The sequence below is a fragment of the Somniosus microcephalus genome, unplaced genomic scaffold, assembly GCF_052327205.1.
Source record: "Somniosus microcephalus isolate GS21.2 unplaced genomic scaffold, FLI_Smic_1.0 unresolved_chr8, whole genome shotgun sequence".
Taxonomy (NCBI): domain Eukaryota; kingdom Metazoa; phylum Chordata; class Chondrichthyes; order Squaliformes; family Somniosidae; genus Somniosus; species Somniosus microcephalus.
In genome coordinates, this window is record NW_028225186.1 from 37205995 (window position 1) to 37230827 (window position 24833).

Here is a 24833-nt window from a genome sequence, read left to right on the forward strand (position 1 = left end):
GCTCCTATTTTTTCTTTTGTGGAAGGTTAGTTTCTTAATTATGTAATTTTTGAGCAGCTAAACAACGTTGGAAGGAAACTCCCACGGGACGGAGAAAAGTGCAAAATCTTAGCTCTACCGAGAGCTCATGCACCTGAGAGGTTAACCCTGTGTTTCTCTGTCCACAGATCTTCCAGGACCTTCGAAGTGTTTCCAGCATTTAATCAACAATTCCAGATGAAGTATCTGCTGCATATTGCTTTTAATGTAAACGCAGTGTCCCCGCTTGTATTAACAAAAGTCAAAAATAAATTGTAGCTACCAGAAAATAGAATCGATTAAGTCGGCGTGCATTGGTGGTTCAGGGGTAGAATTCTCGCCTGCCACGCGGGAGACCCGGGTTCGATTCCCGGCCAATGCAGGCTAATTTTTTTAACAATTCATTTCATAGCAAACACATCACATGAGCATAAATAATTTATTAGCTGTACCTGTGCAAGTGGATCAAGGGTATGAATGTTCTGCTCCTGTGCCTGTGCAACAGCTTTGAGGGGCTGAATGGCATCCTGTTCCTGTGTAACAGGCTCGATTCTTACTCTGACAGACATTGCATTGCTCACTTCCTCGTTAGTCTCGTTGTGAGTATCCCCGCCTGTCACGCGGGAGACCGGGGTGAAATTCCCCGACGGGAAGGAATTTTAACATCCCCAATTTTAAACGTTTTGGCAGCACCTTAAAGCGCTCCTTGGAAAAGATCAACAGCGAAAGATTGAACCTAAAACAATTTTAAACGGTGAGGAACTGCATAAAAACCTCCTGCATCAATTCCTCGTTAGCATAGTGTTCTCCTTCTGTTTGTCTTTTGTGCGGGGCACTGCGGAACGAGAGAGGACAGGGAAATGCAGATAACAGCGGGAGAAAGCACGTCTGATCTTTCAAGTGGACAGCACTGGCACGATTGGCCGAATGGCCTCACACTGTACTGCACGCCTCCATGAATTGTATGGATATCTGAGACATACTCACACAAGGTGAGCACACATCTGTGTTCGTGCATATGTTTGAGTCTTTGTCTCAAGCAGTGCATTACTGTTTCCTCTGTATTGTCCTTGATATTTTGGTGCTGATTATTCAATATCCCGACGGCTTTTCTCTGACTGTGTATCTCTGAGAAAAGCACAGAAGCAAATAGATTTCAGGTGGACGCCTACACGCACTTGATGCTGTGGTTTCCTGAACATGTCCTTTGTGATCTCGCCTAAAAAATGTCATCTTGTACGAAAAGTTTGCCAGCCGTGAAAGTGACCTGAATTTCAAAGCAGCAAGGAGGAAAGACTGCCTTGTTCTGCTTGCTGGCAGGTCGCTTCTCACAGCTTCCCTGGTGGTCTAGTGGATAGGATTCGGCGCTTTCACCGCCGCGGCCCGGGTTCGATTCCCGGTCAGGGAACCCGTGCGTTTTCTGGCTGTTTGAAATGCCAGCAATCAAAGCACTCGCGCGAAACAATGCTTGCACCTCATCAACCTTTCAATTTTCCACACCGCTGCTGTTGCCTCAACAGTCAGCAGCGCAGCATTCGCTTCCTTGCCTCACAGTGTCAGAACAGTCACGGTTATTATCCGTCTTCCATGTATTATTTTGCCGACTGCATCTCCCTCACAAACTTAGCTGATCACAGCACGGCTATCAGTCAACTCATTGCCAGTGTGAAAAATGCCACATTAGCAACGTGTGCAAGACTCGAATGACAGAGTAACTGGGCCGTGATAACTTATCCTGATATTCATGAGGCCTTAACATTCGCTGCATAAGACAATTCTACCTCTGGTTACCATCCCTCCTGCCATTGGAAAGCGTTTGTCTTTATTTCCTCTATCAAAACCCATTGTAATTTTGCAAGCCTCTATTAAATTTCCTCTTAGCCTCCAGAGGAAAGCAATCCCAGCTTCTCCACACTATCCCTCGGGCCACACTGTAAGACGTCAAACGGGTTCTGTATGTCTGATAGACATATATTTCAGCTACAGGGGAGTCAAAGGTTATGGGGAACGGGCGGCAAAGTTGCGTTGTGTCGAAGATCTCATCAGCCACGAACTTTTTAAATGGCCCAATCCTGCTCCTATTTTTTCTTTTGGGGAAGGTTAGTTCCTTAATTATGTAATTTTTGAGCAGCGAAACAACGTTGGAAGTTAACTCCCACGGGACGTAGAAAAGTGCAAAATCTTAGCTCTACCGAGAGCTCATGCACCTGAGAGGTTAATCCTGTGTTTCTCTGTCCACAGATCTTCCAGGACCTTCGAAGTGTTTCCAGCATTTAATCAACAATTCCAGATGCAGTATCTGCTGCATATTGCTTTTTATGTAAACGCAGTGTCCCCGCTTGTATTAACAAAAGTCAAAAATAAATTGTAGCTACCAGAAAATAGAATCGATTAAGTCGGCGTGCATTGGTGGTTCAGGGGTAGAATTCTCGCCTGCCACGCGGGAGACCCGGGTTCGATTCCCGGCCAATGCAAGCTAATTTTTTTAACAATTCATTTCATAGCAAACACATCACATGAGCATAAATAATTTATTAGCTGTACCTGTGCAAGTGGATCAAGGGTATGAATGTTCTGCTCCTGTTCCTGTGCAACAGCTTTGAGGGGCTGAATGGCATCCTGTTCCTGTGTAACAGGCTCGATTCTTACGCTGACAGACATTGCATTGCTCACTTCCTCGTTAGTCTCGTTGTGAGTATCCCCGCCTGTCACGCGGGAGACCGGGGTGAAATTCCCCGACGGGAAGGAATTTTAACATCCCCAATTTTAAACGTTTTGGCAGCACCTTAAAGCGCTCCTTGGAAAAGATCAACAGCGAAAGATTGAACCTAAAACAATTTTAAACGGTGAGGAACTGCATAAAAACCTCCTGCATCAATTCCTCGTTAGCATAGTGTTCTCCTTCTGTTTGTCTTTTGTGCGGGGCACTGCGGAACGAGAGAGGACAGGGAAATGCAGATAACAGCGGGAGAAAGCACGTCTGATCTTTCAAGTGGACAGCACTGGCACGATTGGCCGAATGGCCTCACACTGTACTGTACGCCTCCATGAATTATATGGATATCTGAGACATACTCACACAAAGTGAGCACACATCTGTGTTCGTGCATATGTTTGAGTCTTTGTCTCAAGCAGTGCATTACTGTTTCCTCTGTATTGTCCTTGATATTTTGGTGCTGATTATTCAATATCCCGACGGCTTTTGTCTGACTGTGTATCTCTGAGAAAAGCACAGAAGCAAATAGATTTCAGGTGGACGCCTACACGCACTTGATGCTGTGGTTTCCTGAACATGTCCTTTGTGATCTCGCCTAAAAAATGTCATCTTGTACGAAAAGTTTGCCTGGCGTGAAAGTGACCTGAATTTCAAAGTAGCAAGGAGGAAAGACTGCCTTGTTCTGCTTGCTGGCAGGCCGCTTCTCACAGCTTCCCTGGTGGTCTAGTGGATAGGATTCGGCGCTTTCACCGCCGCGGACCGGGTTCGATTCCCGGTCAGGAAACCATTGCGTTTTCTGGCTGTTTGAAATGCCAGCAATCAAAGCACCCGCGCGAAACAATGCTTGCACCTCATCAACCTTTCAATTTTCCACAGCGCTGCTGTTGCCTCAACAGTCAGCAGCGCATCATTCGGGACCGAGGTGCAGCATTCGCTTCCTTGCCTCACAGTGTCAGAACAGTCACGGTTATTATCCGTCTTCCATGTATTATTTTGCCGACTGCATCTCCCTAACAAACTTAGCTGATCACAGCACGGCTATCAGTCAACTCATTGCCAGTGTGAAAAATGCCACATTAGCAACGTGTGCAAGACTCGAATGACAGAGTAACTGGGCCGTGATAACTTATCCTGATATTCATGAGGCCTTAACATTCGCTGCATAAGACAATTCTACCTCTGGTTACCATCCCTCCTGCCATTGGAAAGCGTTTGTCTTTATTTCCTCTATCAAAACCCATTCTAATTTTGCAAGCCTCTATTAAATTTCCTCTTAGCCTCCAGAGGAAACAATCCCAGCTTCTCCACACTATCCCTCGGGCCACACTGTAAGACGTCAAACGGGTTCTGTATGTCTGATAGACATATATTTCAGCTACAGGGGAGTCAAAGGTTATGGGGAACGGGCGGCAAAGTTGCGTTGTGTCGAAGATCTCATCAGCCACGAACTTTTTAAATGGCGGGCTCGAGGGGCCGAATGGCCCAATCCTGCTCCTATTTTTTCTTTTGGGGAAGGTTAGTTTCTTAATTATGTAATTTTTGAGCAGCTAAACAACGTTGGAAGGAAACTCCCACGGGACGTAGAAAAGTGCAAAATCTTAGCTCTCCCGAGAGCTCATGCACCTGAGAGGTTAACCCTGTGTTTCTCTGTCCACAGATCTTCCAGGACCTTCGAAGTGTTTCCAGCATTTAATCAACAATTCCAGATGCAGTATCTGCTGCATATTGCTTTTAATGTAAACGCAGTGTCCCCGCTTGTATTAACAAAAGTCAAAAATAAATTGTAGCTACCAGAAAATAGAATCGATTAAGTCGGCGTGCATTGGTGGTTCAGGGGTAGAATTCTCGCCTGCCACGCGGGAGACCCGGGTTCGATTCCCGGCCAATGCAGGCTAATTTTTTTAACAATTCATTTCATAGCAAACACATCACATGAGCATAAATAATTTATTAGCTGTACCTGTGCAAGTGGATCAAGGGTATGGATGTTCTGCTCCTGTTCCTGTGCAACAGCTTTGAGAGGCTGAATGGCATCCTGTTCCTGTGTAACAGGCTCGATTCTTACTCTGACAGACATTGCATTGCTCACTTCCTCGTTAGTCTCGTTGTGAGTATCCCCGCCTGTCACGCGGGAGACCGGGGTGAAATTCCCCGACGGGAAGGAATTTTAACATCCCCAATTTTAAACGTTTTGGCAGCACCTTAAAGCGCTCCTTGGAAAAGATCAACAGCGAAAGATTGAACCTAAAACAATTTTAAACGGTGAGGAACTGCATAAAAACCTCCTGCATCAATTCCTCGTTAGCATAGTGTTCTCCTTCTGTTTGTCTTTTGTGCGGGGCACTGCGGAACGAGAGAGGACAGGGAAATGCAGATAACAGCGGGAGAAAGCACGTCTGATCTATCAAGTGGACAGCACTGGCACGATTGGCCGAATGGCCTCACACTCTACTGCACGCCTCCATGAATCGTATGGATATCTGAGACATACTCACACAAAGTGAGCACGCATCTGTGTTCGTGCATATGTTTGAGTCTTTGTCTCAAGCAGTGCATTACTGTTTCCTCTGTATTGTCCTTGATATTTTGGTGCTGATTATTCAATATCCCGACGGCTTTTCTCTGACTGTGTATCTCTGAGAAAAGCACAGAAGCAAATAGATTTCAGGTGGACGCCTACACGCACTTGATGCTGTGGTTTCCTGAACATGTCCTTTGTGATCTCGCCTAAAAAATGTCATCTTGTACGAAAAGTTTGCCTGGCGTGAAAGTGACCTGAATTTCAAAGCAGCAAGGAGGAAAGACTGCCTTGTTCTGCTTGCTGGCAGGCCGCTTCTCACAGCTTCCCTGGTGGTCTAGTGGATAGGATTCGGCGCTTTCACCGCCGTGGCCCGGGTTCGATTCCCGGTCAGGGAAACAGTGCGTTTTCTGTCTGTTTGAAATGCCAGCAATCAAAGCGCCCGCGCGGAACAATGCTTGCACCTCATCAACCTTTCAATTTTCCACACCGCTGCTGTTGCCTCAACAGTCAGCAGCGCATCATTCGGTACCGAGGTGCAGCATTCGCTTCCTTGCCTCACAGTGTCAGAACAGTCACGGTTATTATCCGTCTTCCATGTATTATTTTGCCGACTGCATCTCCCTAACAAACTTAGCTGATCACAGCACGGCTATCAGTCAACTCATTGCCAGTGTGAAAAATGCCACATTAGCAACGTGTGCAAGACTCGAATGACAGAGTAACTGGGCCGTGATAACTTATCCTGATATTCATGAGGCCTTAACATTCGCTGCATAAGACAATTCTACCTCTGGTTACCATCCCTCCTGCCATTGGAAAGCGTTTGTCTTTATTTCCTCTATCAAAACCCATTGTAATTTTGCAAGCCTCTATTAAATTTCCTCTTAGCCTCCAGAGGAAAGCAATCCCAGCTTCTCCACACTATCCCTCGGGCCACACTGTAAGACGTCAAACGGGTTCTGTATGTCTGATAGACATATATTTCAGCTACAGGAGAGTCAAAGGTTATGGGGAACGGGCGGCAAAGTTGCGTTGTGTCGAAGATCTCATCAGCCACGAATTTTTTAAATGGCGGGCTCGAGGGGCCGAATGGCCCAATCCTGCTCCTATTTTTTCTTTTGGGGAAGGTTAGTTTCTTAATTATGTAATTTTTGAGCAGCTAAACAACGTTGGAAGGAAACTCCCACGGGACGTAGAAAAGTGCAAAATCTTAGCTCTACCGAGAGCTCATGCACCTGAGAGGTTAATCCTGTGTTTCTCTGTCCACAGATCTTCCAGGACCTTCGAAGTGTTTCCAGCATTTAATCAACAATTCCAGATGCAGTATCTGCTGCATATTGCTTTTTATGTAAACGCAGTGTCCCCGCTTGTATTAACAAAAGTCAAAAATAAATTGTAGCTACCAGAAAATAGAATCGATTAAGTGGGCGTGCATTGGTGGTTCAGGGGTAGAATTCTCGCCTGCCACGCGGGAGACCCGGGTTCGATTCCCGGCCGACCCGGGTTCGATACCCGGCCAATGCAGGCTAATATTTTTAACAATTCATTTCATAGCAAACACATCACATGAGCATAAATAATTTATTAGCTGTACCTGTGCAAGTGGATCAAGGGTATGAATGTTCTGCTCCTGTTCCTGTGCAACAGCTTTGAGGGGCTGAATGGCATCCTGTTCCTGTGTAACAGGCTCGATTCTTACTCTGACAGACATTGCATTGCTCACTTCCTCGTTAGTCTCGTTGTGAGTATCCCCGCCTGTCACGCGTGAGACCGGGGTGAAATTCCCCGACGGGAAGGAATTTTAACATCCCCAATTTTAAACGTTTTGGCAGCACCTTAAAGCGCTCCTTGGAAAAGATCAACAGCGAAAGATTGAACCTAAAACAATTTTAAACGGTGAGGATCTGCATAAAAACCTCCTGCTTCAATTCCTCGTTAGCATAGTGTTCTCCTTCTGTTTGTCTTTTGTGCGGGGCACTGCGGAACGAGAGAGGACAGGGAAATGCAGATAACAGCGGGAGAAAGCACGTCTGATCTTTCAAGTGGACAGCACTGGCACGATTGGCCGAATGGCCTCACACTGTACTGCACGCCTCCATGAATTATATGGATATCTGAGACATACTCACACAAAGTGAGCACACATCTGTGTTCGTGCATATGTTTGAGTCTTTGTCTCAAGCAGTGCATTACTGTTTCCTCTGTATTGTCCTTGATATTTTGGTGCTGATTATTCAATATCCCGACGGCTTTTCTCTGACTGTGTATCTCTGAGAAAAGCACAGAAGCAAATAGATTTCAGGTGGACGCCTACACGCACTTGATGCTGTGGTTTCCTGAACATGTCCTTTGTGATCTCGCCTAAAAAATGTCATCTTGTACGAAAAGTTTGCCTGGCGTGAAAGTGACCTGAATTTCAAAGTAGCAAGGAGGAAAGACTGCCTTGTTCTGCTTGCTGGCAGGCCGCTTCTCACAGCTTCCCTGGTGGTCTAGTGGATAGGATTCGGCGCTTTCACCGCCGCGGCCCGGGTTCGATTCCCGGTCAGGAAACCATTGCGTTTTCTGGCTGTTTGAAATGCCAGCAATCAAAGCACCCGCGCGAAACAATGCTTGCACCTCATCAACCTTTCAATTTTCCACAGCGCTGCTGTTGCCTCAACAGTCAGCAGCGCATCATTCGGGACCGAGGTGCAGCATTCGCTTCCTTGCCTCACAGTGTCAGAACAGTCACGGATATTATCCGTCTTCCATGTATTATTTTGCCGACTGCATCTCCCTAACAAACTTAGATGATCACAGCACGGCTATCAGTCAACTCATTGCCAGTGTGAAAAATGCCACATTAGCAACGTGTGCAAGACTCGAATGACAGAGTAACTGGGCCGTGATAACTTATCCTGATATTCATGAGGCCTTAACATTCGCTGCATAAGACAATTCTACCTCTGGTTACCATCCCTCCTGCCATTGGAAAGCGTTTGTCTTTATTTCCTCTATCAAAACCCATTGTAATTTTGCAAGCCTCTATTAAATTTCCTCTTAGCCTCCAGAGGAAACAATCCCAGCTTCTCCACACTATCCCTCGGGCCACACTGTAAGACGTCAAACGGGTTCTGTATGTCTGATAGACATATATTTCAGCTACAGGGGAGTCAAAGGTTATGGGGAACGGGCGGCAAAGTTGCGTTGTGTCGAAGATCTCATCAGCCACGAACTTTTTAAATGGCGGGCTCGAGGGGCCGAATGGCCCAATCCTGCTCCTATTTTTACTTTTGGGGAAGGTTAGTTTCTTAATTATGTAATTTTTGAGCAGCTAAACAACGTTGGAAGGAAACTCCCACGGGACGTAGAAAAGTGCAAAATTTTAGCTCTACCGAGAGCTCATGCACCTGAGAGGTTAACCCTGTGTTTCTCTGTCCACAGATCTTCCAGGACCTTCGAAGTGTTTCCAGCATTTAATCAACAATTCCAGATGCAGTATCTGCTGCATATTGCTTTTAATGTAAACGCAGTGTCCCCGCTTGTATTAACAAAAGTCAAAAATAAATTGTAGCTACCAGAAAATAGAATCGATTAAGTCGGCGTGCATTGGTGGTTCAGGGGTAGAATTCTCGCCTGCCACGCGGGAGACCCGGGTTCGATTCCCGGCCAATGCAGGCTAATTTTTTTAACAATTCATTTCATAGCAAACACATCACATGAGCATAAATAATTTATTAGCTGTACCTGTGCAAGTGGATCAAGGGTATGAATGTTCTGCTCCTGTTCCTGTGCAACAGCTTTGAGGGGCTGAATGACATCCTGTTCCTGTGTAACAGGCTCGATTCTTACTCTGACAGACATTGCATTGCTCACTTCCTCGTTAGTCTCGTTGTGAGTATCTCCGCCTGTCACGCGGGAGACCGGGGTGAAATTCCCCGACGGGAAGGAATTTTAACATCCCCAATTTTAAACGTTTAGGCAGCACCTTAAAGCGCTCCTTGGAAAAGATCAACAGCGAAAGATTGAACCTAAAACAATTTTAAACGGTGAGGAACTGCATAAAAACCTCCTGCATCAATTCCTCGTTAGCATAGTGTTCTCCTTCTGTTTGTCTTTTGTGCGGGGCACTGCGGAACGAGAGATGACAGGGAAATGCAGATAACAGCGGGAGAAAGCACGTCTGATCTTTCAAGTGGACAGCACTGGCACGATTGGCCGAATGGCCTCACACTGTACTGCACGCCTCCATGAATTATATGGATATCTGAGACATACTCACACAAAGTGAGCACACATCTGTGTTCGTGCATATGTTTGAGTCTTTGTCTCAAGCAGTGCATTACTGTTTCCTCTGTATTGTCCTTGATATTTTGGTGCTGATTATTCAATATCCCGACGGCTTTTCTCTGACTGTGTATCTCTGAGAAAAGCACAGAAGCCAATAGATTTCAGGTGGACGCCTACACGCACTTGATGCTGTGGTTTCCTGAACATGTCCTTTGTGATCTCGCCTAAAAAATGTCATCTTGTACGAAAAGTTTGCCTGGCGTGAAAGTGACCTGAATTTCAAAGTAGCAAGGAGGAAAGACTGCCTTGTTCTGCTTGCTGGCAGGCCCCTTCTCACAGCTTCCCTGGTGGTCTAGTGGATAGGATTCGGCGCTTCCTGGTTCGATTCCCGGTCAGGAAACCATTGCGTTTTCTGGCTGTTTGAAATGCCAGCAATCAAAGCACCCGCGCGAAACAATGCTTGCACCTCATCAACCTTTCAATTTTCCACAGCGCTGCTGTTGCCTCAACAGTCAGCAGCGCATCATTCGGGACCGAGGTGCAGCATTCGCTTCCTTGCCTCACAGTGTCAGAACAGTCACGGTTATTATCCGTCTTCCATGTATTATTTTGCCGACTGCATCTCCCTAACAAACTTAGCTGATCACAGCACGGCTATCAGTCAACTCATTGCCAGTGTGAAAAATGCCACATTAGCAACGTGTGCAAGACTCGAATGACAGAGTAACTGGGCCGTGATAACTTATCCTGATATTCATGAGGCCTTAACATTCGCTGCATAAGACAATTCTACCTCTGGTTACCATCCCTCCTGCCATTGGAAAGCGTTTGTCTTTATTTCCTCTATCAAAACCCATTGTAATTTTGCAAGCCTCTATTAAATTTCCTCTTAGCCTCCAGAGGAAAGCAATCCCAGCTTCTCCACACTATCCCTCGGGCCACACTGTAAGACGTCAAACGGGTTCTGTATGTCTGATAGACATATATTTCAGCTACAGGGGAGTCAAAGGTTATGGGGAACGGGCGGCAAAGTTGCGTTGTGTCGAAGATCTCATCAGCCACGAACTTTTTAAATGGCGGGCTCGAGGGGCCGAATGGCCCAATCCTGCTCCTATTTTTTCTTTTGGGGAAGGTTAGTTTCTTAATTATGTAATTTTTGAGCAGCTAAACAACGTTGGAAGGAAACTCCCACGGGACGTAGAAAAGTGCAAAATCTTAGCTCTACCGAGAGCTCATGCACCTGAGAGGTTAACCCTGTGTTTCTCTGTCCACAGATCTTCCAGGACCTTCGAAGTGTTTCCAGCATTTAATCAACAATTCCAGATGAAGTATCTGCTGCATATTGCTTTTAATGTAAACGCAGTGTCCCCGCTTGTATTAACAAAAGTCAAAAATAAATTGTAGCTACCAGAAAATAGAATCGATTAAGTCGGCGTGCATTGGTGGTTCAGGGGTAGAATTCTCGCCTGCCACGCGGGAGACCCGGGTTCGATTCCCGGCCAATGCAGGCTAATTTTTTTAACAATTCATTTCATAGCAAACACATCACATGAGCATAAATAATTTATTAGCTGTACCTGTGCAAGTGGATCAAGGGTATGAATGTTCTGCTCCTGTGCCTGTGCAACAGCTTTGAGGGGCTGAATGGCATCCTGTTCCTGTGTAACAGGCTCGATTCTTACTCTGACAGACATTGCATTGCTCACTTCCTCGTTAGTCTCGTTGTGAGTATCCCCGCCTGTCACGCGGGAGACCGGGGTGAAATTCCCCGACGGGAAGGAATTTTAACATCCCCAATTTTAAACGTTTTGGCAGCACCTTAAAGCGCTCCTTGGAAAAGATCAACAGCGAAAGATTGAACCTAAAACAATTTTAAACGGTGAGGAACTGCATAAAAACCTCCTGCATCAATTCCTCGTTAGCATAGTGTTCTCCTTCTGTTTGTCTTTTGTGCGGGGCACTGCGGAACGAGAGAGGACAGGGAAATGCAGATAACAGCGGGAGAAAGCACGTCTGATCTTTCAAGTGGACAGCACTGGCACGATTGGCCGAATGGCCTCACACTGTACTGCACGCCTCCATGAATTGTATGGATATCTGAGACATACTCACACAAGGTGAGCACACATCTGTGTTCGTGCATATGTTTGAGTCTTTGTCTCAAGCAGTGCATTACTGTTTCCTCTGTATTGTCCTTGATATTTTGGTGCTGATTATTCAATATCCCGACGGCTTTTCTCTGACTGTGTATCTCTGAGAAAAGCACAGAAGCAAATAGATTTCAGGTGGACGCCTACACGCACTTGATGCTGTGGTTTCCTGAACATGTCCTTTGTGATCTCGCCTAAAAAATGTCATCTTGTACGAAAAGTTTGCCTGGCGTGAAAGTGAGCTGAATTTCAAAGCAGCAAGGAGGAAAGACTGCCTTGTTCTGCTTGCTGGCAGGCCGCTTCTTACAGCTTCCCTGGTGGTCTAGTGGATAGGATTCGGCGCTTTCACCGCCGTGGCCCGGGTTCGATTCCCGGTCAGGGAAACAGTGCGTTTTCTGGCTGTTTGAAATGCCAGCAATCAAAGCGCCCGCGCGGAACAATGCTTGCACCTCATCAACCTTTCAATTTTCCACACCGCTGCTGTTGCCTCAACAGTCAGCAGCGCATCATTCGGTACCGAGGTGCAGCATTCGCTTCCTTGCCTCACAGTGTCAGAACAGTCACGGTTATTATCCGTCTTCCATGTATTATTTTGCCGACTGCATCTCCCTAACAAACTTAGCTGATCACAGCACGGCTATCAGTCAACTCATTGCCAGTGTGAAAAATGCCACATTAGCAACGTGTGCAAGACTCGAATGACAGAGTAACTGGGCCGTGATAACTTATCCTGATATTCATGAGGCCTTAACATTCGCTGCATAAGACAATTCTACCTCTGGTTACCATCCCTCCTGCCATTGGAAAGCGTTTGTCTTTATTTCCTCTATCAAAACCCATTGTAATTTTGCAAGCCTCTATTAAATTTCCTCTTAGCCTCCAGAGGAAAGCAATCCCAGCTTCTCCACACTATCCCTCGGGCCACACTGTAAGACGTCAAACGGGTTCTGTATGTCTGATAGACATATATTTCAGCTACAGGGGAGTCAAAGGTTATGGGGAACGGGCGGCAAAGTTGCGTTGTGTCGAAGATCTCATCAGCCACGAATTTTTTAAATGGCGGGCTCGAGGGGCCGAATGGCCCAATCCTGCTCCTATTTTTTCTTTTGGGGAAGGTTAGTTTCTTAATTATGTAATTTTTGAGCAGCTAAACAACGTTGGAAGGAAACTCCCACGGGACGTAGAAAAGTGCAAAATCTTAGCTCTACCGAGAGCTCATGCACCTGAGAGGTTAATCCTGTGTTTCTCTGTCCACAGATCTTCCAGGACCTTCGAAGTGTTTCCAGCATTTAATCAACAATTCCAGATGCAGTATCTGCTGCATATTGCTTTTTATGTAAACGCAGTGTCCCCGCTTGTATTAACAAAAGTCAAAAATAAATTGTAGCTACCAGAAAATAGAATCGATTAAGTGGGCGTGCATTGGTGGTTCAGGGGTAGAATTCTCGCCTGCCACGCGGGAGACCCGGGTTCGATTCCCGGCCGACCCGGGTTCGATTCCCGGCCAATGCAGGCTAATATTTTTAACAATTCATTTCATAGCAAACACATCACATGAGCATAAATAATTTATTAGCTGTACCTGTGCAAGTGGATCAAGGGTATGAATGTTCTGCTCCTGTTCCTGTGCAACAGCTTTGAGGGGCTGAATGGCATCCTGTTCCTGTGTAACAGGCTCGATTCTTACTCTGACAGACATTGCATTGCTCACTTCCTCGTTAGTCTCGTTGTGAGTATCCCCGCCTGTCACGCGTGAGACCGGGGTGAAATTCCCCGACGGGAAGGAATTTTAACATCCCCAATTTTAAACGTTTTGGCAGCACCTTAAAGCGCTCCTTGGAAAAGATCAACAGCGAAAGATTGAACCTAAAACAATTTTAAACGGTGAGGATCTGCATAAAAACCTCCTGCTTCAATTCCTCGTTAGCATAGTGTTCTCCTTCTGTTTGTCTTTTGTGCGGGGCACTGCGGAACGAGAGAGGACAGGGAAATGCAGATAACAGCGGGAGAAAGCACGTCTGATCTTTCAAGTGGACAGCACTGGCACGATTGGCCGAATGGCCTCACACTGTACTGCACGCCTCCATGAATTATATGGATATCTGAGACATACTCACACAAAGTGAGCACACATCTGTGTTCGTGCATATGTTTGAGTCTTTGTCTCAAGCAGTGCATTACTGTTTCCTCTGTATTGTCCTTGATATTTTGGTGCTGATTATTCAATATCCCGACGGCTTTTCTCTGACTGTGTATCTCTGAGAAAAGCACAGAAGCAAATAGATTTCAGGTGGACGCCTACACGCACTTGATGCTGTGGTTTCCTGAACATGTCCTTTGTGATCTCGCCTAAAAAATGTCATCTTGTACGAAAAGTTTGCCTGGCGTGAAAGTGACCTGAATTTCAAAGTAGCAAGGAGGAAAGACTGCCTTGTTCTGCTTGCTGGCAGGCCGCTTCTCACAGCTTCCCTGGTGGTCTAGTGGATAGGATTCGGCGCTTTCACCGCCGCGGCCCGGGTTCGATTCCCGGTCAGGAAACCATTGCGTTTTCTGGCTGTTTGAAATGCCAGCAATCAAAGCACCCGCGCGAAACAATGCTTGCACCTCATCAACCTTTCAATTTTCCACAGCGCTGCTGTTGCCTCAACAGTCAGCAGCGCATCATTCGGGACCGAGGTGCAGCATTCGCTTCCTTGCCTCACAGTGTCAGAACAGTCACGGATATTATCCGTCTTCCATGTATTATTTTGCCGACTGCATCTCCCTAACAAACTTAGATGATCACAGCACGGCTATCAGTCAACTCATTGCCAGTGTGAAAAATGCCACATTAGCAACGTGTGCAAGACTCGAATGACAGAGTAACTGGGCCGTGATAACTTATCCTGATATTCATGAGGCCTTAACATTCGCTGCATAAGACAATTCTACCTCTGGTTACCATCCCTCCTGCCATTGGAAAGCGTTTGTCTTTATTTCCTCTATCAAAACCCATTGTAATTTTGCAAGCCTCTATTAAATTTCCTCTTAGCCTCCAGAGGAAACAATCCCAGCTTCTCCACACTATCCCTCGGGCCACACTGTAAGACGTCAAACGGGTTCTGTATGTCTGATAGACATATATTTCAGCTACAGGGGAGTCAAAGGTTATGGGGAACGGGCGGCAAAGTTGCGTTGTGTCGAAGATCTCATCAGCCACGAACTTTTTAAATGGCGGGCTCGAGGGGCCGAATGGCCCAATCCTGCTCCTATTTTTACTTTTGGGGAAGGTTAGTTTCTTAATTATGTCATTTTTGAGCAGCTAAACAACGTTGGAAGGAAACTCCCACGGGACGTAGAAAAGTGCAAAATTTTAGCTCTACCGAGAGCTCATGCACCTGAGAGGTTAACCCTGTGTTTCTCTGTCCACAGATCTTCCAGGACCTTCGAAGTGTTTCCAGCATTTAATCAACAATTCCAGATGCAGTATCTGCTGCATATTGCTTTTAATGTAAACGCAGTGTCCCCGCTTGTATTAACAAAAGTCAAAAATAAATTGTAGCTACCAGAAAATAGAATCGATTAAGTCGGCGTGCATTGGTGGTTCAGGGGTAGAATTCTCGCCTGCCACGCGGGAGACCCGGGTTCGATTCCCGGCCAATGCAGGCTAATTTTTTTAACAATTCATTTCATAGCAAACACATCACATGAGCATAAATAATTTATTAGCTGTACCTGTGCAAGTGGATCAAGGGTATGAATGTTCTGCTCCTGTTCCTGTGCAACAGCTTTGAGGGGCTGAATGACATCCTGTTCCTGTGTAACAGGCTCGATTCTTACTCTGACAGACATTGCATTGCTCACTTCCTCGTTAGTCTCGTTGTGAGTATCTCCGCCTGTCACGCGGGAGACCGGGGTGAAATTCCCCGACGGGAAGGAATTTTAACATCCCCAATTTTAAACGTTTAGGCAGCACCTTAAAGCGCTCCTTGGAAAAGATCAACAGCGAAAGATTGAACCTAAAACAATTTTAAACGGTGAGGAACTGCATAAAAACCTCCTGCATCAATTCCTCGTTAGCATAGTGTTCTCCTTCTGTTTGTCTTTTGTGCGGGGCACTGCGGAACGAGAGATGACAGGGAAATGCAGATAACAGCGGGAGAAAGCACGTCTGATCTTTCAAGTGGACAGCACTGGCACGATTGGCCGAATGGCCTCACACTGTACTGCACGCCTCCATGAATTATATGGATATCTGAGACATACTCACACAAAGTGAGCACACATCTGTGTTCGTGCATATGTTTGAGTCTTTGTCTCAAGCAGTGCATTACTGTTTCCTCTGTATTGTCCTTGATATTTTGGTGCTGATTATTCAATATCCCGACGGCTTTTCTCTGACTGTGTATCTCTGAGAAAAGCACAGAAGCCAATAGATTTCAGGTGGACGCCTACACGCACTTGATGCTGTGGTTTCCTGAACATGTCCTTTGTGATCTCGCCTAAAAAATGTCATCTTGTACGAAAAGTTTGCCAGCCGTGAAAGTGACCTGAATTTCAAAGCAGCAAGGAGGAAAGACTGCCTTGTTCTGCTTGCTGGCAGGTCGCTTCTCACAGCTTCCCTGGTGGTCTAGTGGATAGGATTCGGCGCTTTCACCGCCGCGGCCCGGGTTCGATTCCCGGTGAGGGAACCCGTGCGTTTTCTGGCTGTTTGAAATGCCAGCAATCAAAGCACTCGCGCGAAACAATGCTTGCACCTCATCAACCTTTCAATTTTCCACACCGCTGCTGTTGCCTCAACAGTCAGCAGCGCAGCATTCGCTTCCTTGCCTCACAGTGTCAGAACAGTCACGGTTATTATCCGTCTTCCATGTATTATTTTGCCGACTGCATCTCCCTAACAAACTTAGCTGATCACAGCACGGCTATCAGTCAACTCATTGCCAGTGTGAAAAATGCCACATTAGCAACGTGTGCAAGACTCGAATGACAGAGTAACTGGGCCGTGATAACTTATCCTGATATTCATGAGGCCTTAACATTCGCTGCATAAGACAATTCTACCTCTGGTTACCATCCCTCCTGCCATTGGAAAGCGTTTGTCTTTATTTCCTCTATCAAAACCCATTGTAATTTTGCAAGCCTCTATTAAATTTCCTCTTAGCCTCCAGAGGAAAGCAATCCCAGCTTCTCCACACTATCCCTCGGGCCACACTGTAAGACGTCAAACGGGTTCTGTATGTCTGATAGACATATATTTCAGCTACAGGGGAGTCAAAGGTTATGGGGAACGGGCGGCAAAGTTGCGTTGTGTCGAAGATCTCATCAGCCACGAATTTTTTAAATGGCGGGCTCGAGGGGCCGAATGGCCCAATCCTGCTCCTATTTTTTCTTTTGGGGAAGGTTAGTTTCTTAATTATGTAATTTTTGAGCAGCTAAACAACGTTGGAAGGAAACTCCCACGGGACGTAGAAAAGTGCAAAATCTTAGCTCTACCGAGAGCTCATGCACCTGAGAGGTTAATCCTGTGTTTCTCTGTCCACAGATCTTCCAGGACCTTCGAAGTGTTTCCAGCATTTAATCAACAATTCCAGATGCAGTATCTGCTGCATATTGCTTTTTATGTAAACGCAGTGTCCCCGCTTGTATTAACAAAAGTCAAAAATAAATTGTAGCTACCAGAAAATAGAATCGATTAAGTGGGCGTGCATTGGTGGTTCAGGGGTAGAATTCTCGCCTGCCACGCGGGAGACCCGGGTTCGATTCCCGGCCGACCCGGGTTCGATTCCCGGCCAATGCAGGCTAATATTTTTAACAATTCATTTCATAGCAAACACATCACATGAGCATAAATAATTTATTAGCTGTACCTGTGCAAGTGGATCAAGGGTATGAATGTTCTGCTCCTGTTCCTGTGCAACAGCTTTGAGGGGCTGAATGGCATCCTGTTCCTGTGTAACAGGCTCGATTCTTACTCTGACAGACATTGCATTGCTCACTTCCTCGTTAGTCTCGTTGTGAGTATCCCCGCCTGTCACGCGTGAGACCGGGGTGAAATTCCCCGACGGGAAGGAATTTTAACATCCCCAATTTTAAACGTTTTGGCAGCACCTTAAAGCGCTCCTTGGAAAAGATCAACAGCGAAAGATTGAACCTAAAACAATTTTAAACGGTGAGGATCTGCATAAAAACCTCCTGCTTCAATTCCTCGTTAGCATAGTGTTCTCCTTCTGTTTGTCTTTTGTGCGGGGCACTGCGGAACGAGAGAGGACAGGGAAATGCAGATAACAGCGGGAGAAAGCACGTCTGATCTTTCAAGTGGACAGCACTGGCACGATTGGCCGAATGGCCTCACACTGTACTGCACGCCTCCATGAATTATATGGATATCTGAGACATACTCACACAAAGTGAGCACACATCTGTGTTCGTGCATATGTTTGAGTCTTTGTCTCAAGCAGTGCATTACTGTTTCCTCTGTATTGTCCTTGATATTTTGGTGCTGATTATTCAATATCCCGACGGCTTTTCTCTGACTGTGTATCTCTGAGAAAAGCACAGAAGCAAATAGATTTCAGGTGGACGCCTACACGCACTTGATGCTGTGGTTTCCTGAACATGTCCTTTGTGATCTCGCCTAAAAAATGTCATCTTGTACGAAAAGTTTGCCTGGCGTGAAAGTGACCTGAATTTCAAAGTAGCAAGGAGGAAAGACTGCCTTGTTCTGCTTGCTGGCAGGCCGCTTCTCACAGCTTCCCTGGTGGTCTAGTGGATAGGATTCGGCGCTTTCACCGCCGCGGCCCGGGTTCGATTCCCGGTCAGGAAACCATTGCGTTTTCTGGCTGTTTGAAATGCCAGCAATCAAAGCACCCGCGCGAAACAATGCTTGCACCTCATCAACCTTTCAATTTTCCACAGCGCTGCTGTTGCCTCAACAGTCAGCAGCGCATCATTCGGGACCGAGGTGCAGCATTCGCTTCCTTGCCTCACAGTGTCAGAACAGTCACGGATATTATCCGTCTTCCATGTATTATTTTGCCGACTGCATCTCCCTAACAAACTTAGATGATCACAGCACGGCTATCAGTCAACTCATTGCCAGTGTGAAAAATGCCACATTAGCAACGTGTGCAAGACTCGAATGACAGAGTAACTGGGCCGTGATAACTTATCCTGATATTCATGAGGCCTTAACATTCGCTGCATAAGACAATTCTACCTCTGGTTACCATCCCTCCTGCCATTGGAAAGCGTTTGTCTTTATTTCCTCTATCAAAACCCATTGTAATTTTGCAAGCCTCTATTAAATTTCCTCTTAGCCTCCAGAGGAAACAATCCCAGCTTCTCCACACTATCCCTCGGGCCACACTGTAAGACGTCAAACGGGTTCTGTATGTCTGATAGACATATATTTCAGCTACAGGGGAGTCAAAGGTTATGGGGAACGGGCGGCAAAGTTGCGTTGTGTCGAAGATCTCATCAGCCACGAACTTTTTAAATGGCGGGCTCGAGGGGCCGAATGGCCCAATCCTGCTCCTATTTTTACTTTTGGGGAAGGTTAGTTTCTTAATTATGTCATTTTTGAGCAGCTAAACAACGTTGGAAGGAAACTCCCACGGGACGTAGAAAAGTGCAAAATTTTAGCTCTACCGAGAGCTCATGCACCTGAGAGGTTAACCCTGTGTTTCTCTGTCCACAGATCTTCCAGGACCTTCGAAGTGTTTCCAGCATTTAATCAACAATTCCAGATGCAGTATCTGCTGCATATTGCTTTTAATGTAAACGCAGTGTCCCCGCTTGTATTAACAAAAGTCAAAAATAAATTGTAGCTACCAGAAAATAGAATCGATTAAGTCGGCGTGCATTGGTGGTTCAGGGGTAGAATTCTCGCCTGCCACGCGGGAGACCCGGGTTCGATTCCCGGCCAATGCAGGCTAATTTTTTTAACAATTCATTTCATAGCAAACACATCACATGAGCATAAATAATTTATTAGCTGTACCTGTGCAAGTGGATCAAGGGTATGAATGTTCTGCTCCTGTTCCTGTGCAACAGCTTTGAGGGGCTGAATGACATCCTGTTCCTGTGTAACAGGCTCGATTCTTACTCTGACAGACATTGCATTGCTCACTTCCTCGTTAGTCTCGTTGTGAGTATCTCCGCCTGTCACGCGGGAGACCGGGGTGAAATTCCCCGACGGGAAGGAATTTTAACATCCCCAATTTTAAACGTTTAGGCAGCACCTTAAAGCGCTCCTTGGAAAAGATCAACAGCGAAAGATTGAACCTAAAACAATTTTAAACGGTGAGGAACTGCATAAAAACCTCCTGCATCAATTCCTCGTTAGCATAGTGTTCTCCTTCTGTTTGTCTTTTGTGCGGGGCACTGCGGAACGAGAGATGACAGGGAAATGCAGATAACAGCGGGAGAAAGCACGTCTGATCTTTCAAGTGGACAGCACTGGCACGATTGGCCGAATGGCCTCACACTGTACTGCACGCCTCCATGAATTATATGGATATCTGAGACATACTCACACAAAGTGAGCACACATCTGTGTTCGTGCATATGTTTGAGTCTTTGTCTCAAGCAGTGCATTACTGTTTCCTCTGTATTGTCCTTGATATTTTGGTGCTGATTATTCAATATCCCGACGGCTTTTCTCTGACTGTGTATCTCTGAGAAAAGCACAGAAGCCAATAGATTTCAGGTGGACGCCTACACGCACTTGATGCTGTGGTTTCCTGAACATGTCCTTTGTGATCTCGCCTAAAAAATGTCATCTTGTACGAAAAGTTTGCCAGCCGTGAAAGTGACCTGAATTTCAAAGCAGCAAGGAGGAAAGACTGCCTTGTTCTGCTTGCTGGCAGGTCGCTTCTCACAGCTTCCCTGGTGGTCTAGTGGATAGGATTCGGCGCTTTCACCGCCGCGGCCCGGGTTCGATTCCCGGTCAGGGAACCCGTGCGTTTTCTGGCTGTTTGAAATGCCAGCAATCAAAGCACTCGCGCGAAACAATGCTTGCACCTCATCAACCTTTCAATTTTCCACACCGCTGCTGTTGCCTCAACAGTCAGCAGCGCAGCATTCGCTTCCTTGCCTCACAGTGTCAGAACAGTCACGGTTATTATCCGTCTTCCATGTATTATTTTGCCGACTGCATCTCCCTAACAAACTTAGCTGATCACAGCACGGCTATCAGTCAACTCATTGCCAGTGTGAAAAATGCCACATTAGCAACGTGTGCAAGACTCGAATGACAGAGTAACTGGGCCGTGATAACTTATCCTGATATTCATGAGGCCTTAACATTCGCTGCATAAGACAATTCTACCTCTGGTTACCATCCCTCCTGCCATTGGAAAGCGTTTGTCTTTATTTCCTCTATCAAAACCCATTGTAATTTTGCAAGCCTCTATTAAATTTCCTCTTAGCCTCCAGAGGAAAGCAATCCCAGCTTCTCCACACTATCCCTCGGGCCACACTGTAAGACGTCAAACGGGTTCTGTATGTCTGATAGACATATATTTCAGCTACAGGGGAGTCAAAGGTTATGGGGAACGGGCGGCAAAGTTGCGTTGTGTCGAAGATCTCATCAGCCACGATTTTTTTAAATGGCGGGCTCGAGGGGCCGAATGGCCCAATCCTGCTCCTATTTTTTCTTTTGTGGAAGGTTAGTTTCTTAATTATGTAATTTTTGAGCAGCTAAACAACGTTGGAAGGAAACTCCCACGGGACGGAGAAAAGTGCAAAATCTTAGCTCTACCGAGAGCTCATGCACCTGAGAGGTTAACCCTGTGTTTCTCTGTCCACAGATCTTCCAGGACCTTCGAAGTGTTTCCAGCATTTAATCAACAATTCCAGATGCAGTATCTGCTGCATATTGCTTTTAATGTAAACGCAGTGTCCCCGCTTGTATTAACAAAAGTCAAAAATAAATTGTAGCTACCAGAAAATAGAACCGATTAAGTCGGCGTACATTGGTGGTTCAGGGGTAGAATTCTCGCCTGCCACGCGGGAGACCCGGGTTCGATTCCCGGCCAATGCAGGCTAATTTTTTTAACAATTCATTTCATAGCAAACACATCACATGAGCATAAATAATTTATTAGCTGTACCTGTGCAAGTGGATCAAGGGTATGAATGTTCTGCTCCTGTTCCTGTGCAACAGCTTTCAGGGGCTGAATGGCATCCTGTTCCTGTGTAACAGGCTCGATTCTTACTCTGACAGACATTGCATTGCTCACTTCCTCGTTAGTCTCGTTGTGAGTATCCCCGCCTGTCACGCGGGAGACCGGGGTGAAATTCCCCGACGGGAAGGAATTTTAAAATCCCCAATTTTAAACGTTTTGGCAGCACCTTAAAGCGCTCCTTGGAAAAGATCAACAGCGAAAGATTGAACCTAAAACAATTTTAAACGGTGAGGAACTGCATAAAAACCTCCTGCATCAATTCCTCGTTAGCATAGTGTTCTCCTTCTGTTTGTCTTTTGTGCGGGGCACTGCGGAACGAGAGAGGACAGGGAAATGCAGATAACAGCGGGAGAAAGCACGTCTGATCTTTCAAGTGGACAGCACTGGCACGATTGGCCGAATGGCCTCACACTGTACTGTACGCCTCCATGAATTATATGGATATCTGAGACATACTCACACAAAGTGAGCACACATCTGTGTTCGTGCATATGTTTGAGTCTTTGTCTCAAGCAGTGCATTACTGTTTCCTCTGTATTGTCCTTGATATTTTGGTGCTGATTATTCAATATCCCGACGGCTTTTCTCTGACTGTGTATCTCTGAGAAAAGCACAGAAGCCAATAGATTTCAGGTGGACGCCTACACGCACTTGATGCTGTGGTTTCCTGAACATGTCCTTTGTGATCTCGCCTAAAAAATGTCATCTTGTACGAAAAGTTTGCCAGCCGTGAAAGTGACCTGAATTTCAAAGCAGCAAGGAGGAAAGACTGCCTTGTTCTGCTTGCTGGCAGGTCGCTTCTCACAGCTTCTCTGGTGGTCTAGTGGATAGGATTCGGCGCTTTCACCGCCGCGGCCCGGGTTCGATTCCCGGTCAGGGAACCCGTGCGTTTTCTGGCTGTTTGAAATGCCAGCAATCAAAGCACTCGCGCGAAACAATGCTTGCACCTCATCAACCTTTCAATTTTCCACACCGCTGCTGTTGCCTCAACAGTCAGCAGCGCAGCATTCGCTTCCTTGCCTCACAGTGTCAGAACAGTCACGGTTATTATCCGTCTTCCATGTATTATTTTGCCGACTGCATCTCCCTAACAAACTTAGCTGATCACAGCACGGCTATCAGTCAACTCATTGCCAGTGTGAAAAATGCCACATTAGCAACGTGTGCAAGACTCGAATGACAGAGTAACTGGGCCGTGATAACTTATCCTGATATTCATGAGGCCTTAACATTCGCTGCATAAGACAATTCTACCTCTGGTTACCATCCCTCCTGCCATTGGAAAGCGTTTGTCTTTATTTCCTCTATCAAAACCCATTGTAATTTTGCAAGCCTCTATTAAATTTCCTCTTAGCCTCCAGAGGAAAGCAATCCCAGCTTCTCCACACTATCCCTCGGGCCACACTGTAAGACGTCAAACGGGTTCTGTATGTCTGATAGACATATATTTCAGCTACAGGGGAGTCAAAGGTTATGGGGAACGGGCGGCAAAGTTGCGTTGTGTCGAAGATCTCATCAGCCACGATTTTTTTAAATGGCGGGCTCGAGGGGCCGAATGGCCCAATCCTGCTCCTATTTTTTCTTTTGTGGAAGGTTAGTTTCTTAATTATGTAATTTTTGAGCAGCTAAACAACGTTGGAAGGAAACTCCCACGGGACGGAGAAAAGTGCAAAATCTTAGCTCTACCGAGAGCTCATGCACCTGAGAGGTTAACCCTGTGTTTCTCTGTCCACAGATCTTCCAGGACCTTCGAAGTGTTTCCAGCATTTAATCAACAATTCCAGATGCAGTATCTGCTGCATATTGCTTTTAATGTAAACGCAGTGTCCCCGCTTGTATTAACAAAAGTCAAAAATAAATTGTAGCTACCAGAAAATAGAACCGATTAAGTCGGCGTGCATTGGTGGTTCAGGGGTAGAATTCTCGCCTGCCACGCGGGAGACCCGGGTTCGATTCCCGGCCAATGCAGGCTAATTTTTTTAACAATTCATTTCATAGCAAACACATCACATGAGCATAAATAATTTATTAGCTGTACCTGTGCAAGTGGATCAAGGGTATGAATGTTCTGCTCCTGTTCCTGTGCAACAGCTTTCAGGGGCTGAATGGCATCCTGTTCCTGTGTAACAGGCTCGATTCTTACTCTGACAGACATTGCATTGCTCACTTCCTCGTTAGTCTCGTTGTGAGTATCCCCGCCTGTCACGCGGGAGACCGGGGTGAAATTCCCCGACGGGAAGGAATTTTAAAATCCCCAATTTTAAACGTTTTGGCAGCACCTTAAAGCGCTCCTTGGAAAAGATCAACAGCGAAAGATTGAACCTAAAACAATTTTAAACGGTGAGGAACTGCATAAAAACCTCCTGCATCAATTCCTCGTTAGCATAGTGTTCTCCTTCTGTTTGTCTTTTGTGCGGGGCACTGCGGAACGAGAGAGGACAGGGAAATGCAGATAACAGCGGGAGAAAGCACGTCTGATCTTTCAAGTGGACAGCACTGGCACGATTGGCCGAATGGCCTCACACTGTACTGTACGCCTCCATGAATTATATGGATATCTGAGACATACTCACACAAAGTGAGCACACATCTGTGTTCGTGCATATGTTTGAGTCTTTGTCTCAAGCAGTGCATTACTGTTTCCTCTGTATTGTCCTTGATATTTTGGTGCTGATTATTCAATATCCCGACGGCTTTTGTCTGACTGTGTATCTCTGAGAAAAGCACAGAAGCAAATAGATTTCAGGTGGACGCCTACACGCACTTGATGCTGTGGTTTCCTGAACATGTCCTTTGTGATCTCGCCTAAAAAATGTCATCTTGTACGAAAAGTTTGCCTGGCGTGAAAGTGACCTGAATTTCAAAGTAGCAAGGAGGAAAGACTGCCTTGTTCTGCTTGCTGGCAGGCCGCTTCTCACAGCTTCCCTGGTGGTCTAGTGGATAGGATTCGGCGCTTTCACCGCCGCGGACCGGGTTCGATTCCCGGTCAG

The 24833-nt window shown here is 46.1% G+C and overlaps 12 non-coding genes across 12 annotated transcripts; all 12 read left to right on the forward strand.

Annotated features, from left to right (window-relative positions):
* The first annotated feature begins 329 nt into the window (after positions 1-329).
* trnag-gcc (transfer RNA glycine (anticodon GCC)) lies at positions 330-400 on the forward strand. The gene has a single exon. It is a non-coding gene; the product is annotated as a tRNA-Gly (tRNA).
* A 954-nt stretch (positions 401-1354) lies between these two features.
* trnae-uuc (transfer RNA glutamic acid (anticodon UUC)) lies at positions 1355-1426 on the forward strand. Its single transcript has one exon. It is a non-coding gene; the product is annotated as a tRNA-Glu (tRNA).
* Positions 1427-2421: 995 nt separating this feature from the next.
* Positions 2422-2492, forward strand: trnag-gcc (transfer RNA glycine (anticodon GCC)). The gene has a single exon. It is a non-coding gene; the product is annotated as a tRNA-Gly (tRNA).
* A 2061-nt stretch (positions 2493-4553) lies between these two features.
* trnag-gcc (transfer RNA glycine (anticodon GCC)) lies at positions 4554-4624 on the forward strand. Its single transcript has one exon. It is a non-coding gene; the product is annotated as a tRNA-Gly (tRNA).
* Positions 4625-5578: 954 nt separating this feature from the next.
* Positions 5579-5650, forward strand: trnae-uuc (transfer RNA glutamic acid (anticodon UUC)). The gene has a single exon. It is a non-coding gene; the product is annotated as a tRNA-Glu (tRNA).
* A 3190-nt stretch (positions 5651-8840) lies between these two features.
* trnag-gcc (transfer RNA glycine (anticodon GCC)) lies at positions 8841-8911 on the forward strand. Its single transcript has one exon. It is a non-coding gene; the product is annotated as a tRNA-Gly (tRNA).
* Positions 8912-10960: 2049 nt separating this feature from the next.
* On the forward strand, positions 10961-11031 carry trnag-gcc (transfer RNA glycine (anticodon GCC)). Its single transcript has one exon. It is a non-coding gene; the product is annotated as a tRNA-Gly (tRNA).
* Positions 11032-11985: 954 nt separating this feature from the next.
* trnae-uuc (transfer RNA glutamic acid (anticodon UUC)) lies at positions 11986-12057 on the forward strand. Its single transcript has one exon. It is a non-coding gene; the product is annotated as a tRNA-Glu (tRNA).
* Positions 12058-15247: 3190 nt separating this feature from the next.
* On the forward strand, positions 15248-15318 carry trnag-gcc (transfer RNA glycine (anticodon GCC)). The gene has a single exon. It is a non-coding gene; the product is annotated as a tRNA-Gly (tRNA).
* A 4196-nt stretch (positions 15319-19514) lies between these two features.
* trnag-gcc (transfer RNA glycine (anticodon GCC)) lies at positions 19515-19585 on the forward strand. The gene has a single exon. It is a non-coding gene; the product is annotated as a tRNA-Gly (tRNA).
* A 954-nt stretch (positions 19586-20539) lies between these two features.
* On the forward strand, positions 20540-20611 carry trnae-uuc (transfer RNA glutamic acid (anticodon UUC)). The gene has a single exon. It is a non-coding gene; the product is annotated as a tRNA-Glu (tRNA).
* A 3129-nt stretch (positions 20612-23740) lies between these two features.
* On the forward strand, positions 23741-23811 carry trnag-gcc (transfer RNA glycine (anticodon GCC)). The gene has a single exon. It is a non-coding gene; the product is annotated as a tRNA-Gly (tRNA).
* Positions 23812-24833: the final 1022 nt, after the last annotated feature.